General features: G+C 38.7%; 1 pseudogene; it reads right to left on the bottom strand.

The window, feature by feature from the left end:
* Window positions 1-876: 876 nt before the first annotated feature.
* LOC134739785 (importin subunit alpha-3-like) overlaps window positions 877-16,706 on the bottom strand; it is a 118,831-nt pseudogene continuing 103,001 nt past the window's right edge.

The following is a 16,706-nucleotide window of genomic DNA, read 5'->3' as shown; positions in this document are numbered from 1 at the left end:
AGCCAGACATTCATTCAACAGTGTCCATTCACACATTGCTTCATAACAAGGCCTGGGCTCATTTTCCTTTGACTTATATGGGCAGGCTATTCTCTTTTATGCTTACAAGGTTGAAGATCACAGTACTGCACTTTCCCCTCAATTGATATAAAGTAAGTCAATGTTCTTTCTCAGGCACTGATGATCTGTGACCTGTAGCCCTTTTTACTTTGAACAATCTAAATAAGCATTCATGTGAAGTTTCCATTACATTTTGCCACTCATTCTCACTTGCACCCATTCTCCATCTTGACCTTATTTGGGCATTTTCTGTGATTTCAAATGAAATCTTCACATTTTATTTCCCTATTTATGCAGCAGCAGATCCCACGAGCCAAGCTTGATGGATCAAACCTTTATATATATACACACATGTATACACATATATATACATGTATATATCATACAGGCCCCAGTGTATGATGTTCCCCACCCTGTGTCCAAGTGTTCTCACTGTTCAATCCCCACCTATGTGTGAGAACATGCAGTGTTTGGTTTTCTGCCTTTGTGATAGTTTGCTGAGAATTATGGTTTCCAGCTTCATGAACTCATCCTTTTTTATGGCTGCATAGTATTCCATGGTGTGTGTGTATATATATATATATATATACACACACACACACATATGCATATATGTATATATATGCGTATATATGTATATATGTATATATGTGTATATATGTATATATGTATATATATGTGTATATATGTATATGTGTGTATATATATGTATATGTGTGTGTGTGTATGTATATATGTGTATATATATGTGTATACATGTGTGTATATATATCTCAGTGCTGCATTGTACCTAACTTCCATGACATCTTTCTAAATCTAGAACCCTTCTGTTGGTACATTGACAGATGAATTGAAACCAAATGTTCCGCCTTGAATTGCCTCTGGAACAAGGCTAAGGTCTTCATTAATTATCATCTGAAGAGAAGAACTGATCAATGATCTCATAGCCCAATTTGTAGATGTCTTCATTTTCATGATTTTGAAGTTGTTTAATTTTCTCCAGCCCTCCATCTTCTTCTGTAAGATTGCCTGGCTGGGCACGGTGGCTCAAGCCTGTAATCCTAGCACTTTGGGAGGCCGAGCCAGGCAGATCACGAGGTCAGGAGATCGAGACCATCCTGGCCAACATGGTGAAACCCTATCTCTTCTAAAAATACAAAAATTAGCTGGGCATGGTGGCACATGCCTGTCATACCAGCTACTCGGGAGGCTGAGACAGGAGAATTGCTTGAACCAGTGAGTCAGAGATTGCAGTGAGCCAAGATCGCATCATTGCACTCCAGCTTAGAGACAGAGTGAGACTCCGTCTCAGAAAAAAAAAAAAAAAAAAAAAAAAGATTGTCCATGGTTTATGCCTTATCTTTGGCCATTTTTAGTGTATTACTTAGTCCATTGAATACTGCTGGCACAACTTGTGCATCTGTTTTTTTTTCGACCTCTGAATTTTTTTTTTTTTAAATTATACTTTAAGTTCTAGGGTACAAGTGCACAACATGCAGGTTTGATACATAGGTATACATGTGCCATGTTGGTTTGCTGCACCCATCAACTCATCATTTACATTAGGTATTTCTCCTAATGCTATCCTTCCCCCAGCCCCCGACCCCTCAACAGGCCCCGGTGTGTGATGTTCCCTACCCTGTGTCCAAGTGTTCTCATTGTTCAATTCCAACCTATGAGTGAGAACATGTGGTGTTTGGTTTTCTGTCTTTGTGATAGTTTGCTGAGAATTATGGTTTCCAGCTTCATGAACTCATCCTTTTTTATGGCTGCATAGTATTCTATGGTGTATATGTGCCACATTTTCTTAATCCAGTCTATCATTGATGGACATTTGGGTTGGTTCCAAGTCTTTGCTATTGTGAATAGTACTGCAATAAACACACATGTGCATGTGTCTTTATAGTAGCATGATTTATAATACTTTGGGTATATACCCAGTGATGAGATGGCTGGGTCAAATGGTATTTCTAGTTCTAGATCCTTGAGGAATCACCACACTGTTTTCCACAATGGTTGAACTAATTTACACTCCCACCAACAGTGTAAAAGTGTTCCTATTTCTCCACATCCTCTCCAGCACCTGTTGTTTCCTGATTTTTTAATGATCGCCATTCTAATTGGTGTGAGATGGTATCTCATTGTGGTTCTGATTTGCATTTCTCTGATGACCAGTGATGATGAGCATTTTTTCATGTGTCTGTTGGCTGCATAAATGTCTTCTTTTGAGGAGTGTCTGTTCATATCCTTTGCCCAATTTTTGATGGGGTTGTTTGTTTATTTCTTGTAAATTTGTTTGAGTTCTTTGCAGATTCTGGATGTTAGCCCTTTGTCAGATAGGTAGATGGCAAAAATTTTCTCCCATTCTGTAGGCTGCCTGTTCACTCTGATGGTAGTTTCTTTTGCTGTGCAGTAGCTCTTTAGTTTAAATAGATCCCATTTGTCAATTTTGGCTTTTGTTGCCATTGCTTTTGGGGTTTTAGTCATGAAGTCCTTGCCCATGCTTCTGTCCTGAATGGTATTGCCTAAGTTTTCTTTTAGGGTTTTTATGGTTTTCGGTCTAACATTTAAGTCTTTAATCCATCTGAATTAATTTTTGTATAAGGTGTGACCTCTGAACTTTTTATTGGCCTTCTGTTCCCCAAAGGGTACCCTGCTTCTGCTGGCTTAATGTCTCGGAACTTTGGTGTCATTGTTTTCACACACCACTTTGCCATCCACTATCTGGCAGGTGGTGGTCTTTTAGATGGTTTTCATGGAGTTGCTGCTGTCCAGGGCATCACCAAGATTGAAGTCCTCACAATCTTCCAGCAGGCGGTGGTAGGTGGCGATCTCAGCCTCCAGCTTGACCTTGATATTCTGCAGGGCCTCATACTCCTGTGCCTGGCCCTGTTCTTCTGCCTGGGTCTGTGTCAGCTCTGACTCCAGGTGCAGCAGGATCCTGTTGAGCTGCTCCTTCTGCAGGGTGTAGCGGGCCTCCATCACCCTCAGGCTGTTCTCCAGGTTGGCCTTCAGATTTCTCATGGAGTCCAGGTCGATCTCCAAGGACTGTACTGTACATCTCAGCTCCATGAGCGTCATCTCAGCAGCTCCAACCTCGGCGAACTGCGTGGTGACCACTGTGGTGCTCTCCTCAATCTGCTGAGAACAGTACTTGTCCAGCTCCTCTTGGTTCTTCCGAGCCAGCTTGTCATATTGGGCCCGGTTTTCTGCCATGATCTTGGCAAGGTCCTGAGATTTGGGGGCATCTACCTCCACAGTCAACCCAGAGCTGGCAGTCTGGGCTTGTAGGGCTTTTACTTCCTCTTCATGGTTCTTCTTCATGAAGTGCAGCCCTTCCTTGAGGCCTCAATCTCTATCTCCAGCTGCAGCCGAGTGACATTGGTGTAATCAATGACCTTGCAGAGCTCACGGATGTCACTCTCCACAGACTGGCGCATGGCCAGCTCTGTCTCATACTTGACTCTAAAGTCATCAGCAGCAAGATGGGCATTGTCAATCTGTAGAACAATGCGGGCATTGTCCACGGTATTTGTGAAGATCTGAGCCCTCAGATCTTCCTCAGTGGTCTTGAAGTAATGGCTCCAGTCTCTGACCTGGGGTCCCTCTTCTCCAGGAGCTCCCAGATTTTGCTCTCCGGCTACCAATTCTTGGTCTCCAGGTTCCTCACTCTGTCCAGGTAGGAGGCCAGGAGGTCGTTCAGGCTTTGCATGGTCTCCTTCTCATTCTGGATGCCTCCCATTCCTGCCAGACCCCCAGCCATCCCTGTGGACAGGACCCTGGACCCCATGCCACCCTGGAAGCTGTTGGAGTGGGACAGGGAGATCTGGGAACCACAGCCCCCAGCGCCTGCATAGATGCTGGCCACACGCTGACTGTCCAGGCGCCCCAAGGACTGGTAGTTGGTGGAGAAGGTGGAGCAAGTGGTGAAGCTCATGCTGTCTGGGGAGGAGAGTGAGAGGACAGGACTCAGGCTTTGCGGACGACCACTTGTGCATCTTTTACAGTCAGCAAGTTGCAAAAAGGTGAGATAACATTCTGCTGGATAAGGTAAGCCACTTGATCTTTCCTTCCACTAATTTTTGAGTTACTTATGGCCCAAGCAGCTTCTTTCTGAGTGCCAAAATCCCCTTATCCAAAAGGTGTATTATCACTGGTACAAGATTGGCATCAATTACTGCCTGTATCTGCTGCTGACTTCCTGCAGTGATATGAGAGAGGAACCACACTGCTTCTTTATTAATTTTCTCTTTGGGATGTGTCAGGAGTGCTGGGAAGTGTAAAAGGGCATCACAGTTCAAAACTACTTGTGTTTGCTCATCAGTTCCCGTAATAATGTTGCCCACAGCTCGAAATGCAGCAGTCTGAACTTTAACTTCCTGGTGGCTGACGAAGCCAAATGAGGAACTATTCCAGAGTCTATTACCATCTGTATTTGATAATTGCCAGCATCAGTAAGGTAAGAGAGGATCAAGACTGTATCTACCAATATATTTACATCTGTGTGATGAATTAAAACACAAAGGGCTGGAAGAATCTCCTGAATGGTTTCCATTGGTGATGGTGGGTCTTTGTGGCGATATAAGTTGACCATAAGCCAAGTAACATTTCTTAAGAATGTTGCATGTTCTCACTCATAGGTGGAAATTGAACAATGAGAACACTTGGACACAGGAAGGGGAACATCACACACCTGGGCCTGTTGTGGGGTGGGGGTGGGGGGAGGGATAGCATTAGGAGATATACCTAATGTAAATGACGAGTTAGTGGGTGCAGCACACCAACATGGCACATGTATACATATGTAACAAACCTGCATGTTGTGCACATGTAGCCTAGAACTTAAAGTATATATATAAAAGAATGTTATAGGAATAGATGGACTTATGAAGGAAAGTAAAGGTTTCGCAACTCCAAGACTTATGACATAATCTCTACACTGGGGTGCATCACCTATGCTATTTCCCAATGCCCACACTGCTTGCTCGCAGACATTCTGATGGGGTGATTGGAGAAGCCTCAGGAAAAGTGGCACAGCATTGGACTGGACTGAGCTACTGCTTGAGTTTGTTCAGAAGTTCCAGATGCAATGTTTGTCTAAGCCCATGCAGCTTCAAACTGTAAACAAGGATTGTCATGTCTTTCAATACAATGGACTAAAATGGCCAGTATTCCAGATTTTATTAAGTCATCAGTTTGTGGATTTCGATCACTGGATAAAAGCTTCCTGGCAGCTTGAACTGCACTTAATTGAATTCGTTGGTTATCACTTGAAACATTTTGAACAATAGCTTCTAGAGAGTTACTTTGCAGTCTATAATCACCATCTATATCAGAGTCTTCACAGATATTTTCATGTGGTACATTCCTTCTCTTTAAGAGATGTTCATCTCTTTTATTCTTCCTTAATTTAACTCCAAGCTCTGCAGGATCCGCACCAACTACCCTGCCTCACTGACATTCCTAGGAACCTGGCGCCACCTGAGCTGCTGTGTCCGCTGTGTCCGCTGTGTCCGCTGTGTCCACTGTGGCCGCCACACCACCGCTTCCTTCTTCCTCCGCCACTTCCTTCTTCCTCTGCCACTTCCTTCTTCCTCCGCTGCTTTCTTCTTCCTCCGTCGCGGCCTTCTCCTCTCTCAGCCCCACCCCCAAACCTCAACAGCTGAGTTGGGGAGACAATGTCGATCTTGCCACATTTTCTTTATCCAGTCTATCATCGATGGGCATTTGTGTTGGTTCCAAGTCTTTGCTATTGTGAATAGTGCTGCAATAAACATACATGTGCATGTGTCTTTATAGTAGAATGATTTATAATCCTTTGGGTATATACCCACTAATGGGATTGCTGGGTCAAATGGTATTTCTGGTTCTAGATCCTTAAGGAATCACCACACCGTCTTCCACAATGGCTGAACTAATTTACACTCTCACCAACAGTGTAAAAGTATTCCTATTTCTCCACATCCTCTCCAGCATCTGTTGTTTCCTGACTTTTTAATGATCAGCCATTCTAACTGGCATGAGATGGTATCTCATTGTGGTTTTGATTTGCATTTCTCTAATGACAAGTGATGATTAGCTTTTTTTCATATGTTTATTGGCCGCATAAATGTCTTCTTTTCAGAAGCGTCTGTTCATATCCTTCACCCACTTGATTCTATAGTTTTTAATCTCCCTCAGGTGTCCAGTACGGCTTGCCTTCAGTTTGAGAGGCAGAAATCAGCACCTGAGGAGGCCTCTGAGCTTGCAGTGCTGGGTTTGCACTCAGATCATCCGGGCCTGATGACTGTATTCCCCTCAGGCTCACTACAGACTGATGTGTACATCACAGGTGAATTGGTTTGTTTTCAGTGAGAAATATGCCTGGGAGAGGCTGGACACTTGAAAGTTGACAAGTGCTTTCACTCCCTGAAAGTTGCTTGGCAGGTATGGAAGCACATACTCGAGATACTGAATCATAAAGAATTTTGTTTTGTTTGGAGGCTTTTTCTTCAGTCCTCAGACTTCCTTTTTTTTTTTATTTAAATAATTCAGTTATTTTCCTCCTTGACAGAACTGAACAAACCTTGACAAATTCTTAACATTTAATTAAAGAGTTAGTTCACATATGTTTTCTTTAGGTATGCTGATGCCACTAACAAGATTAAAGATTTTGTTAACGTTTCATCAAGACTAAATTATTTTTTCCAGTACTCTTCCTTTGGTTTTTGGGGTGGAGATACAAGCCTTCTGCAGATTGCTGAGGTCATTTGCTATGTGTTGCTTTCAACCAGTTTAACTTTTGGAATTCAGGGTTTTCTATCTCCCCATGTATTAACCATAGCCTGTCTTTGCAATAGTAATTAAAGTGAATGATAGTATATTTTGTTTTGAAAATTTCATATCACAACCAGCAATAATAAGATACAAAAAACAGGCCAGAAAATATCTGCCTTAGAATAATTGTAAAATGATTTAAAAACTTTTTATTTGGGAACTCGAATGGGATATTGAAACCTGTTAAAAGATATAATGGAAACAATATTGCACTTATAATGGCAAAATATGCAAAGTGTCAAAACACAGTTAAGAAAAACTATAAAACATCCAGAAAAACACAAAAGTGGACTTCATCAAATGGGAATGCATATCAAGCTTTTGGATAGAAAGACTAAACATCACAAAGTTGTCAATTATAAGTTAATCTATAAATGTAATATTATTCCAATAAAAGTATCATAAGGTTGTGTAAAAAGGAACAAAGAAGGAAGAATATACAGGAAAACCCTGAAAAAGAAGAACAATGAGAAGGATAAATTCTTTCAGATATTATTTAAAACTTAGTTAAAATATACAAAACATATTATAAAGTTGCCATAATTAAAGTAGTGTAGTGTGTGCTCATAGAGAGTGAGACAGAATAAACCTCACTGCAAATGGGTATGGAGAATATGATACAAGCAGCATCTGAGTTCAGTAGGGGAAAAGATAGAATTTTGTTAATTTGAAATAATTTCAAACTTACCAAAAAAACTTGCAAGAATAGTATAAAGAACCCTCGAATAATCTTTGGCAAGATTTGCCAATTTTAAACATTTTGTCATATTTATTTTATCTCTCTGTCTCTTTCTCTATACACACACACACACGCACATTTTATGTATTTTTGGAACCATTTGAGAATAGTTGTATACATCATGCCCCTTTACCTGCTAATATGTCAGTGTATATTTCCTAAGAGCAAGAATATTCTCATATATATTCACAGTAGAGTGAATTATCAGTTTTGGGACATTCAATATCAACATAGCATTTTAATATACAACCCATATTCCAGTTCTGCCAATTCTCCCAATAACGTCCTTTACAGCATTTCCCTCCACCCCCGTAAGTACAATGTGGAAACTGGAACCATATATTACTTTCAGTTGTCGTATCTCTTTAGTTGCCTTTCTTTGTCTTTTTCCATTGCTGTATTGCTATATTTTGGAAAATACAGGCCAGATGGCACATCCAGACTATGGAATGTTATTCAACACTAAAAATGAGCTATCAAGCTGTGAAAAGACATGGGGGAAACTTAAATGCATATTACTAAGTGAAAGAAGCCAATTTGAATAGGATACACACTGTATGATTCCAAGTGTATGACATTCTAGAAAAGCAAAACTATGGAGACAATAAAAAGATCAGTTGTTGCTATGGATTGGGATGGGGGAGGGATAAATAGAGCACACAGGATTTTTAGAGCAGTAGTACTACTTTGAATGATACTGCAATGATGAATACATGTCATTATTCATTTGTTCAAGCTCATGGAATATACAACACTGATAAGATTTGGCTTTGTGTCCACACCCAAATCTCATGTTGACTTGTAGTTCACCACGTGTCAGGGGAGGGACCTAGTGGGAAGTGATTGGATCATGGTGGGGCAGACTTCCCCCATGCTGTTCTGGTGATAGTGATAAAGTTCTCTTAAGATCTCATGGTTTAAAAGTGTGGCACATCCCCACCTCACTCTCTCTCTTTCTCTCCTGCTCCACCTTTGTAAATATGTATGTGCTTCCCTTTTGCCTTCCGCCATGATTGTAAGTTTTCTGAGGCCTCCCAGTCATGGTTCCTGTTAAGCCTGCAGAACTATGAGTGAATTAAACCTCTTTTCTTTACAAATTACCTAGTCTTAGGTAGCTACTTATAGCAGTGTAAGAATGGACTAATGCAAATGCCAAGAGTGAACTCTAATCTAAAAATATGGACTTTGGGTGGTAATGATGTGTCAATGTAGGTTCATGTATTCTAACCAATGTACCACTCTGAGGAAAGAGGGTCTGTTGATAATAGGGGAGGCTAGGCATGTGTTGGGGCACAGGGTATAAAGAAAATCTCTGTACCTCCCTCTCAATTTTGCTGTGAACATAAAATAACTCTTAAAAATGAAGTTTTTTTAATATAAAAAATATATGACAGTAATTTTAGAGATTGACCCTCAAATTTTGGTTTCTATGATGTTTCCTCATGATTAGATTTAGTTTTTACTTTATTTTGGTGGGAGATGAAATCCAAAATAGACAAGTGTTAGGATAACAGGGTAGCCATGTGGAAAAAGATACACATCTGGATAAATTCTAAATGTATTTGAGATTTACCATAAAAATGAAGCTATATAATTATCAGATAAAAAACATGGATGAATTTATCTATAACTTAGGAATGAGAAAAAAATTTTATGATTCAAAATACATAAGCAATATGAGTTGATAAACATGGAACAAAAAATTGTTTTTGTGCCCCTGTCCCCCAAATAAAGTAAAACAGAAAGCTGGCAAAATATTTGCAACTCCTAGCACAGATGAAGGATTAATATTCTATTATTTCAATGGCTTCTAAATACAAAAAAAGACCAACAATTCTACAGAAAAATAAATGACATATTGATAACTCACAGCAGTTTAAATAGCCTTTAGACTTCCACAATGGTTGAACTAGTTTACAGTCCCACCAACAGTGTAAAAGTGTTGCTATTTCTCCACATCCTCTCCAGCACCTGTTGTTTCCTGACTTTTTAATGATTGCCATTCTAACTGGCATGAGATGGTATCTCATTGTGGTTTTGATTTACATTTCTCTGATGGCCAGTGATGGTGAGCATTTTTTCATGTGTCTTTTGGCTGCATAAATGTCTTCTTTTGAAAAGTGTCTGTTCATGTCCTTCGATTCCTCAGGGATCTTGAACTAGAAATACCACTTGACCCAGCCATCCTATTACTGGGTATATACCCAAAGGACTATAAATCATGCTGCTATAAAGACACATGCACATGTATGTTTATTGCGGCACTATTCACAATAGCAAAGACTTGGAACCAACCCAAATGTCCAACAATGATAGGCTGGATTAAGAAAATGTGGCACATATACACCATGGAATACTATGCAGCCATAAAAAATGATGAGTTCATGTCCTTTGTAGGGACATGGATGAAATTGGAAATCATCATTATCAGTAAACTATCACAAGGACAAAAAACCAAACACCGCATGTTCTCACTCATAGGTGGGAATTGAACAATGAGAACACATGGACACAGGAAGGGGAACATCACACTCTGGGGACTGTTGTGGGGTGGGGGGAGGGGGGAGGGATAGCATTAGGAGATATACCTAATGCTAAATGATGAGTTAATGGGTGCAGCACACCAGCATGGCACATGTATACATATGTAACTAACCTGCACATTGTGCACATGTACCCTAAAACTTATAGTATAATAATAATAAAGTTAAAAAAATAGCCTTTAGAAATGTGAAAAGATAAGTAGTCTTATTTATAATAAAAGAAATGTAAATTAAAACTATACTAAGATATAACTTCTCAGCTATCACATTGGCAACAATTAAAAAATTTTACTTTAAATTCTGTCAGTTTGTGGAGAAATAAGTACTCAGGCATTTTGAGTGGGAGTGCAAACTATTGCAGACTTCTAACAATATCTAGCAAAATTACGTATGTACTTATTTTTTGGCCAAGCAATTTCACCTCTAGAAATCTATCCTGAAGACAAAAATAAGCTCCCAAGTTAGGCACAAAACAATTTATTAATGTAATATTTGTAACCAAAAGGTTAGAAACAACCTGTGTCCATAACAGAGGACTGGGTGAAAAAATTTTGGTACAGTCACTCAGTGGAGTACTATGTAGTTATACAAATAAATGAGGAGTGTTATACAACTATAAAAAAGTAAAGTAAGTGAGTATGTTTATATACTTTCATGATCACTAGGATATATTGTTAATATATTTTTAAGTGAAAGAATCAAAGATAAGAAAAGTGATCAAAGAAAGGAATATATATATATAGTCTAATATAAATTCTGATATTGAATAGGATACTCAAAAATGAAAAAAGCCACTTAAATTATGTTTGAATCTGTAGATTTGACTTTGAAACTATGTACATATTTTATATAGTTATGAAATGAAGTAAAATTTAAAAATAAATCTATAAAATAGCAAATAAAAAGTAAAACCAATGAATCCAATTGAGTATCAAGTTGATGACATCACCACATGAAGGTCTATTCCAAGAGACTTTAAAACCCAATACTTTACAACATATCCCTAGTGGTATATACACTTAAAGACTATAAAGATCTATGCAAAATCTAGGCTATATATTGTTATCGTGTTCTTAATAATAGTATTATTATTCTGAAACTCTTATGCATGTATATTATAGAACAAATAGAATACTTATGTAAATGTTTATGGTTAACTAGTATTTTTTAGCATAAGAGAAAAGAGATATAAATATAAAATCAAAGAAGTTAAGTAAAAACCCTATTATTGTACATTTAAATAGAAAATATCAGTATTCAGCCTAGGAAACATTGTGTGACCCCCACCTTTATTTAAAAAAAAATTAGCCAAGTAGGGTGGTGCTGCTGTGGAGGCTGAGGCAGGAGGATCACTTGAGCCTGAGATGTTGAGGCTGCAGCAAGCCATGATAGCACCACTGCACTCCAACTTGGGTGACAGGGTGAGACCCTAGCTCAAAAAAAAAAAAAAAAAAAAAAAAAGGAAAAAGAAAAAAATATCAGTAAAAATGTATGGTATATATTTTTAAAAAAACATTTTCTAGGGGCTGGGCACAGTGGCTCGTGACCATAATCCTAGCACTTTGGGAAGCTGAGGCAGGAGGACTGCTTGAGCCCAGTGGGGTTCAAGGCCAGCCTGGGAAAACTGGAGAAATCTCACCTCTACAAAAAATAAAAAAATAGTGGGATGTGGTGGTATGTATCTGTAGCTCTAGCTACTTGGGAAGCTGAGGCAGAAGGATTTCTTGAAGCCAGGAGTTGGAGGCTGCAGTGAGCCCCATTCATGCCACTGCATCCCAGCTTGGGTGACACAGCAAGACTTTATCTCAAAAAGCATATTTTCTATATTTGTCTATCGAGAATCTCAAGAAAAAATGACCAATCCAGTAGCACGGAGCACACTAGCCCCCACATTGTGGGTTCTGAATACCATTTCCCAGTGGAAAGAACTAGGGTTCTTTAAAGACCTATCTAACTCCAGGTCTGTAATAGAAAATGTACAAGATGAGCCTGAAACATTATAGCATAAAGCAAGGGATTAATGAAAGAATATGGGGTCCTGAGAAAAGAACTCAAGAGCCAACTTGAAGAGATTGTCATTGGTTAAAAATGGGACAATTTGAGCACCAATCAACAGTAAACTAATAACTGAAATAAATCAAATTATACAAAATGCTTTAAAATTCACGAGTTCATAATGATACTTAGAAATAAAAACAAAAAATCCTTTTGAGGATGCTAGGGAACTAACTCATTATTTTGAAAAGTGATAAAGGGAAATAATTGAGAATTTTATCATCTTTTCTTTACAAGCCATACCTCAGGATAATCAAATAGCTGCTGATGAAACATATCTCTTTAAATAAGTATTCATAACAGACAAAGAAAGGATTGATGAAGAATATCACCATTTTGCAACCATTAATGAGACAATCCAGGATGATCTGCAATGGCTACTAACATCACAAAAAGAGAGACAACCAGATATAAAGTGCCACCTGATCCCTATGTTTAACCACTCATGAAGTATCTTGTCAGAAAGTCAGACCTGAATGTAATCAAGCCTCTACACATAACAAATAGTTTTCAGGAAAAAACAGGGGAGGAGGGACATGTTAAATGACACCATGAGGATACAGCCAGCAAAATGCAGTATGTGAACAATTATTCAGGAAAAAAGCCTGGTTTCTTCAATGACAAATTGTGTGCGTGGCGGGCGGGTGGGTGGAGACAGGGGAAGAAAGAACACTATAGATTGAGATATGAGATGTGTCAATTGCAATACATGGATCTTGATTTGCACAAACAATGAAAAATATTATGAGACAATCAGGGAAGTCTGATTACTGACTGGATATTTGTTGGTGTTACAGAATTATTTTTCAGTTTTTATATATGTTAATGGCCATATTAAAAAAGAGCCCTTATCCTTCAAAGATGCAGATGGAAATATTTACAGATTGAAATATTTACAGATAAGATTATGTGATGTCTGAGATTTGCCTTAAGGAATCCAGTATTGGCAGAGGGGAGTGTGCAAGGTTAGAGATGAAATGTATTTGGCCATTATTTGATAATCGTTGAAGCTAGGTAATAAATGAGAAGTTCATTGTATTAGTCTCCCTATTTTTGCTCATGTTTGGCATTTTCTATTAAAAAAGGGGAATACTGAGAGATAAGATTTTCTTTCACCCTAGTTAAACCATGGAATAAACTGACCTTTTAAAAAATTATTAAAGGGGAAGCTTAACTGATATTTTGGAATTTTCAAAGTACAATGAAGAGGGCAGATGTATCCCTAGAAACTACAGCATAGGTCTTCTTGGAGGTGTCACATGTTCTTGATGACTTCTAGTTCATTTTTGCTAAAATGTGTTCCCTCTAGGACACTGAGAGGAGTGCTTGTGATTTTGGATCTGAGGTCAGCTCTTGCAACTCTTTCCCAGAGGGCTGCACCAATAGAGTGTGCAGAGTTGAGGGGTTCTGCTGTGCGTTGTCTGTTAACTCAGAGTGTGAAGGGTGTGCAGCTCTCTCTCATTCCTTTCCAGAAGTATTTATGACTCCCCAAGTGCAGAATGGGGGTCAAGTGGATCTCTTATCAGGAGCCATGCTGAGACCTCCATCTCATTTTGCTCAGTGAGACTGTCAACTGGAATTGTTTTCCTGAAGAGAAAAGTGTATTTCCTTTTACTATTGCCAGAGCCAGTTGTTCCCACCAATGGTATTTTAATTGCATACCAAGCAGCTGTCTACATATTTTGTTGCCCAACATGTCTAAATTTGTCACAAAATGATTCCAGTGTATTTTATTTTAGAGCAATGGAATAGAGTATTTTGAAAGAGGATGTGTTGTACAGATATATATCAGGGTGAGGTCCCTAACTGTCTGGAACTGATACAATGAGTAACTTATTTTGACATCAAGAATTAAATGTCTTGAAATGGTACAGTCTCTTCTTTCACACATTTGGAGGCAATATTAAGACTACAGGATGTATAAATCATTGCTATGTTACAGTTGAGAAAATTTGTCAACTTTAGACTATTTCTGTTTTGATGATATAGTCTAGAAATAAAACTGGGTATGTTTGTCTTACCCCATTTTATTACCTATTCCCATGGGTATCTGAGGGCATATTCCCACAAGTAGAGGTTCTCAAAATGTCCTCTGGACCTGACTTAACTTGAGAAATAAGGCTCAAAGCTATTGGATTATCATTGGGGTTGGGGCCAGGGAGCTAGTTCAGAACCAGCATCCAGATCTTTTCCATACTTGCCCTGGTTGAATATGGCGATGTTGGCCTGTGCTTTCCAGCTGCTCTTTCACACATTCAGAGCTTTTTAACCTCAGCAAGTATGTCCAGAAGGTGCAATTAATGTCAAATGCAGGACAATGGCCTGACCCAAGTGTGTGAGTGGTGACGTGGCAACACCTAGTGTCTTGATTTGGGGTCAGAGTTGAGCCTGATGAAGTGTCTGGAATTCCATTCTGGGCCCATTAATTTCTAGATTTTCTGTCTTAAATGCATCATTTTATCTTGGAGAAGGAATAAGTAGAAATAAATCTTCATTTATTTTTAAACATTGTGTTATCGAGATGGGAAAAACATCAAAACGATTCAAAAATTTGATTAAAAAACTAAAAACAACAATTTTATAGTCAAAAGTAATTAAATTGATAGAAATTAGCACATTCATTTATTCATGTACAGAGTGGAGGCTCTGACACTTTTCAACATTGGGCCAATTGTAGGGAAACAGTGAGGAAGACAGTTTCTCTCTTCAAAGAGTTATCACCATAGGAAACCTGACAGTGATACAGCCGCACCTTTGGTGTTCATGGTTTTGACTTGTCTCGTGTTATCCTCAAGGCCTGACATGAAACCATTTAGAATTTTGCAGAGGGACAGAGCATGGTGGGTGGAGGTGGGGGGTGGTCACAGAAGTGACTTCGCTCTGCGGACTCCTCCTCCATCCCTATACATACACACCAACCCTGTTAGAACTCAGTTTTGTTATTATCTACTCCAGTACAAATTTTATAGTAGACAATCTATTATATTCAGGGCTTTGCTAGTATATGAAGAATTAAGGAATGCAAAGCTGGGAGTAGGATAGGTAAGGGCACTGCAGCAGCTGGCAGGAAGATCAGTGATCTAGCCTGGATAGGTCAGAGAAGGCCCTGTGGAAGACAATATGCTCATGCTAAGTCCTGGAGACCTGGCAGGAGTGGGCCAGGGAAATACACAGTAGGCAGTCACTGAATATCTGGAATGAATTTTGAAATCCATGCAGAGGAAACAGCATATTGAGAGAACCAGAGGGTGAACAGCATGGCAAATTTTGGAAGAGAGTAAGTAGTTCAGCCATTCAACATTTGACAAATATTTATTGAGCATCTACTACATGCTAGACTCTTCTGTAGGGATTGGAGATATAATGGTGAACAAGATAGTAAAGCTCCTGTGTTTACAGAGCTTGGGGAGAAGAACTGTACTAAAGTAAAAATAAGTAAACAACATAATTTCAGACAGATAGAATTATAAGTGGATATGCCAGAGTGATTAAGAATAAAGCTAATAACTTAATGGCTATTAAATATTATTAAAAGCCATGACTTTTACATTAAAAATGATTATTTATTTGGAGGATTGAATGTCTAATTATATTTTAGAGGAACTTTTATGTTATGGCAGAAGAATCCTTTTGGCTGTCCCTCAAATTGTCAAAAGGAAGATTGATCTTGCCCATGGGAATAAGTGGGGGCATAGGCAGGTGATAAGAGGAAAGAAGGTATCAAGGAAAGGAAGAAGAGGGAGATAGTGGTAGAAAGTGAGTAAAAAGATCACAGTGCATATTGTGGAGTGGATTATTAATAATAACTGCTGGTATTTTTTTTTTGACTGCTCGTGATTGGCCAGGCACTGTGCTAAGTGAATTAGATTTATTAATTCACTTTATTTTCAGCACAACCCTGTGAGGTAGTTACTATTATCATCTTCATTTTATGGGTAAGAAAACTGAGATGGACTATGCAAAAAATTGAAACTGGACAGTTTCATTACACCATATACAAAAATCAACTAAAGATGGATTAAAAACTTAAATGTAAAACATAGAACTGTAGAAATCCTGGAAGACAGCCTAGGCAACACCATTTTGGACACAGGACCTGGCAAAGATTTCATGACAAGGACTCCAAAAACAATTGCAACAAAAGCAAAAATGGACCAGTGGGACCTAACTAAAGAGCTTCTACCCAGTGAAAGAAACTATCAACAGAGTAAACAGACAACATACAGAATGGGAGAAAATATTTGCAAACTATGCATCTGACAAAGATCTAATATCCAGAATCTATAAGAAACTTAAACAAATTTACAAACAAAACACAACCCCACTAAAAAGAGGGCAAAGGACATGATCACTTCTCAAAAGACACACACGTGGCCAACAAACATATAAAAAAATGCTCAACATTACTAATCAGAGAAATGCAAATCAAAGCCACAATGAGATACCATCTCACACCAGTCAGATGGCTACTATTAAAAAGTCAAAAAATGACA

This window comes from Pongo pygmaeus, chromosome 5 (genome assembly GCF_028885625.2).
Source record: "Pongo pygmaeus isolate AG05252 chromosome 5, NHGRI_mPonPyg2-v2.0_pri, whole genome shotgun sequence".
NCBI lineage: Eukaryota > Metazoa > Chordata > Mammalia > Primates > Hominidae > Pongo > Pongo pygmaeus.
The sequence above is the reverse complement of the archived record's forward strand: the minus strand, read 5'-3'. Positions and strand labels throughout refer to the sequence as shown.